Source organism: Montipora capricornis, chromosome 14, assembly GCF_036669925.1.
Source record: "Montipora capricornis isolate CH-2021 chromosome 14, ASM3666992v2, whole genome shotgun sequence".
NCBI classification, from domain to species: Eukaryota; Metazoa; Cnidaria; class Anthozoa; order Scleractinia; family Acroporidae; genus Montipora; species Montipora capricornis.
In genome coordinates, this window is record NC_090896.1 from 38629586 (window position 1) to 38634585 (window position 5000).

Sequence of the window (5000 nt, forward strand, 5' to 3'; positions counted from 1 at the left end):
TATAGATTTCTTTAGCCCAGCCGTCAGCCAAGGTTTAGTTAAAAACAAGACAAAAAAACCAACGTGAAACACACCAACACCAACCCGGCGTGGGCAACGTATCATACATGCGCACAATCATTTCACCCGGTCAATTAGCAACCATGGACAGCTGTTTCAGCCTCGCTGGGTCTCATCAGCATGCTGTACTTTTCATTCCAGGCGGGTGTTTTAGACACCCATTTACGTGGCAGCTTCACACAACAGATGTGGTAAGCTGTGTTGGGAACAGCACAGCTAGCTGTTCTTTCACGGCATTTCCAATTTTCGCACACAAACAACCCTGAGGGGTGCATGTTTATTAACTACACGGTTAATGGTTAAAAAAAAAAAAAAAAAACTATGAGAATGATTTATTCACATCGCAGTTATCAGAAACCTCTTTCCAATTAATTGAACTTAAGTCATTTATAAGTTTATTAGCCTTAAAGCTGTACCCTGCAATCTTTGCTTGTTTGTTACGACAATACAGACTTGTGAAAGATCTTTCCGTTAACACCTTCTATTTACTTCAATCCAGTTGTAGCGTGCTTGAAGTCCTCAATATCACAAAATGCAAACAGGATGGAAACGGTAATCGCATGCATTACCATTGCTTAGCTGTTTTTGGCCTTCGTTGCCTTTTCTTTTCCAGAGCTCCTTGATAGAACGAAGAACGGGGAACGTCGAACCGCTATTCACAGATGGCAACACAAACCTAATTTATATCAAACGCGCTGTTGATTTCGCCCCTCATTGAAAAGTCGAAAATGAGATGCCGTTTATCAACCCAAGTTATTAAAAAAAAAATGCATCTCAGCTGAGATTCAGTGTTTAAAGTACTTTGCCACATCTGTTGCTTTAATTAAGGTGTATAGATAGCTCTCTCAAAAGTATAATTCGTTAGCCTTCGAGTGTTCCCAGAAAAGCATTGAAGTTCCAGGTCTTCTAGGGGTAAATGACAAAGAGAGTCGATTTAATTCTGCGCAAGAGTGACATCTCACATTATTTTTACCTTGGAGGCACCAGCGTTTTTGCGGTTAAGGATAAATTCGTTCTGCAGGTACGGACAATTTCCGCATAGCTACGTAAACACCAAGTATGGATTTTATGGAATATAAAATAGGTATTTAAGCTGCATTTATCATAGCAAGGTGGCAACAGACTCAGGGAGGCTTACTGGCCAAACGCAAGTGAGAGGGAGTAAAAGTCTTTCGGAAGTGCAGAAATTATAAAAGGTATGGAGATATTGATACGATTACCTACTGCATTAGCAAAAATGTAGGTATGGTTGTTACGGTGAAAACCTCATTGAAAAATAAAACCTTCTGTCTGCCTAGAAAGTGAATGTATATAAATAATCGCCAGGCGAGGATTGAATTGGCGCCGACATTTACTCTGGTACGAACTGTACAGGTGAAGACAGGCTAAAATGTTGTTTATGGTAGACAGTGTACATGTATCCTTTTTGATCGAGAAAGCATTAATTAGCTCATTCTTTGTAGTTTTGGTGTAAAACAAGTCGGTGTTGTTCCAAGAATACATATATCCGGCCCGTAATTCGTTGTTTTGACGAGCGAGCCATTTCAGTCCAGTGAAGTCAGGTCAAACACTTTTTGTTAATGCAGGATTAAAAAACGTAGCAGCTGTTACGCTGATGTGGATCTGTTATAGAATTATAATGAAATAAGTATTAAATAGATATAATATAGAATATACAAAAATGCATCGAATACTTTTCCTGATATTGGGTCGGTCGGTCGGATTGAAAAAAAGAAACCAAAAAAAAATTATAAGCAGTCTCAGAATCGGAGGCCTAATACCCCAGCATCATAGCTGTGGAGCCAGGAAAACAACAAGACGTGAACCCAAAATCAATATGGCGGAAAAGTTGGTGGATTTTGTTGCAAAATTAAGACAACGTGGGAAAAAGGATCAACCACCGAAACTCCTATGGGACATAAAAATGGTTTTAAAACGTCGGGTTTTTATTTTATTTTATGCCAACGACGCTATACTAAACGGAGAAAAAAAAGGGGATGGCCTAACTACCATGACAGCTTCTTTATCAAAAGCAAAGCGTGAAAGTTGAAACTAATACTTCCTTAAGATAAACTTGAAAGTTTTTAACGGGAAATTCCGTGGAAATATTAGCTAATCTATTAAAAGAAAGCTCCTGATAACTGGACCCCAACAACTTGGTCAATTTGTTGAAAATTCACTTTTGGGACCTGCTATTACAGACTGCCATGATTAGAGCCGGTACGTGTTGATAGCAGTAGTTGTAGGTTTTCTAGCAGAAAAAAAAGTGCTATTGAGGCAGGTGCTTCATTAACACAGTTTAAACATCAGAGCCTGAGTGCGTGAGGGTTTTGTTCTCTTTTTTGACTTGACCGCGCACAAAGCACAATAGTTGTTTACTCTGTATTGAGGAAGTAAACAATAGAGACTTGTTGATTACGTAAATCATGCATATTGTATGAGCGCAAAACAAAAGATTGCGCAAGGTCGTGGACTTTCCAATTTAAATCTTGGCATCTTTCTTTGCCCCTTTGATGTTTTTTAATTCATTAAAATAAAAATAAAAAATAAAAATGACAGTTTCTTTGCTGAAGACTCATGTTACTTCACTTAACATTTCCCTTTCTGTTTTAGCCTGGATTCGGCTGAAAAGAAAAACGAGAAAAAAACCACAATTTTTTTAGGTCTAATATTGCAGGAATTTAAAACCACTTCTTAATTAAAAAGCACGAACCATAACTGCCATTAGCAATTAATGAACCATAATTCATTCTTTTTGTAGTCACCAGAAACTTGCAATGTCGTAAATTAGAGAAAGTTGAACGTTTTGAAGGCGTCAGCTGTATTAACTTCAGACAGTTTTGTCCATGCTAGTCTGGTTTGAAGAAATTTGAATGGAGCTTAGAAAGTTACGATTCAAAGCCTGCAGCTGACCCCACACTTTCGACACTCGTGCATAGTGGCTTCATCTGTAGCTATCAATGTTATCGCAAGATGTGACATGCGTGTTCCCCTGGCGCGGCGACAAGAGGAAAAAAGAAAATATAAAAGGAAAATAAAATAAAAGCACACAAAAACGCCTTCCCTCGAAGCAGCAACACCGATCACAGTACAAAAAACGAGAACTTGAAAGAACATTGAACCCCATGAAGCAATGGGCATTGAACACTGCTGAACACCCTAATCAAGTATTTATTAGTACACATGTAAATAGGAATTATAGCCTCAGGTCAAATCAACAACGTAATGTAAAAATACCAGGCTCAGCTCTAAAAGATATATGAACTCATTTAATCATAGTTAAACCTATTAAGTGTAAATTCAAAATCTAAATTCGTGCATTTTGTGATATATACTTATTATCCATCAGGGTTAGCCTTTTAGCTTAATCATGGTTACTTAAGGGACTGGTTGTGAAACGTTAAAATTCTTCAAAAGCGAGAACAATGTCTTCGCAATCGATGTTGAATTGACCGAGACAGTGCACAATCTTTTGTTTTCGCTTCGCTCGGGTTCGCTTATTGGTTGCTCGTAACTTAGTGGAAAGACTTCATTGGTTATCTTCTCGAAAAAAGGTGTGTTTTGTGCAGGGTCAAGGCCAAAAACGGACAAAAGTATGCAACAGGAAACTTGTCAAGGTTTGCGACTATCTCCATGCCTCAACTATGCTTAAATTTGAAAGAAAATTCCGTGACACAAAAGGGAGAGGTCGCGCCTCTTGATAGGATAAAGCGTCCTTTTCTTTTAATATGATGCAAATAGCTTTTGCTCCCATTGTGGTGTGCTAATAGAGAATATAATAAGCCAATCATATGCCAAGTTTTAGGCTGGGAACTTGTGTCATCAGGGACGATAAACAAAGGCAACCAAGACTCGTTACCAAGCCACAAACAGAATCGTTACCAAACCTAAGTAAACGGTCAGCGTGTTGTGTTCAAAGTGTACGAGGATCTTTTCCATCGTTTTATCGTTTCGTTCGTGGACATTAACAGCCGCCTGACGTCGCTGGCAGGGCTTTGATTGCGCGGCTAGCGGAGTGAAATGAAAGAAAAACCTTTGCTCTTGAATTCTACGGTAGAATTGTAACCGTGGAAGAATTTTATCCAGGAATATTCGACTCAATTTGGTGGGCTGTTCAGCCTTGGTATTTTATTATAACCGTACGATAATGTCTCAATTCACGTCGAATCTGGTAGAAAAATTTACAATGGCAATAAAGTTAGGCTTTTAAACTGAGAGGGCGTTTTCCATTTACAAAAAATGTCCGGAAATTTCGGTGGAAATTTCCATCGGGTGAAAAACGTGTTCCACTTAACTCAGGTCCGCTCGCCGCCCAGTGATTGCGATTTTACGCGCCAAAATTTAAAAATGTGGCCGTGAATAGCCTGGAAGTGGTAAGACCTTTCAAAAACTTGTAAATGGCACACACATTTCCATCGGAAAGTTTCAAACGGGAAAACAGGACTACCTTTTCAGAAGTTTCGTTTATTACAGATAATTTTCCAGTGGAACGAACCAAAAACGTGTGTTCCATTTACATCCCAACCGGAATTTCCAGAATTTCTTGGAGAATGGAAAACGCCCAGAATATTTTTCCGTAAAATTATCTTCTCAGGTCTTTCATCGGGATTCCCATACAAATCGTTATATTTTTGTTGGCTTTCCCTCACACTGAGCTCGAGGCGCCTGTATGAGCACATGTTTTTAAATGCCACGAACCACTTCGTGCCGTCTTTTTCGCGTTGAAAATCGCACTAGATCATTGAATTAAACTCTAATGAATGAAAATTTAATTTCATAATTTGGACTTAAACATTCGGAAAGTTTGGTCAAAAAACGGTTTTGGACATCTGTTCATGAAAACAGTTTTGAATATCTGTTCATGTTTTTTGCCCACCCGAAGACCGAAGCTAATTAATTATGCCAATTTCAAAATCCCGTGGTGTTTTGGTTTACCACGT

The 5000-nt window shown here is 38.7% G+C and overlaps 1 protein-coding gene across 2 annotated transcripts in view; it reads left to right on the top strand.

Annotated features, from left to right (window-relative positions):
- The first annotated feature begins 1204 nt into the window (after positions 1 to 1204).
- The window catches only part of LOC138032754 (uncharacterized), a 119369-nt gene continuing 115573 nt past the window's right edge, over positions 1205 to 5000 (top strand). For both annotated transcript variants that reach the window (XM_068880472.1, XM_068880473.1), the window contains exon 1: positions 1205 to 1256. The gene's annotated coding sequence lies outside the window, so the exon portion shown is untranslated. The remainder of the gene's footprint in view (positions 1257 to 5000) is intronic.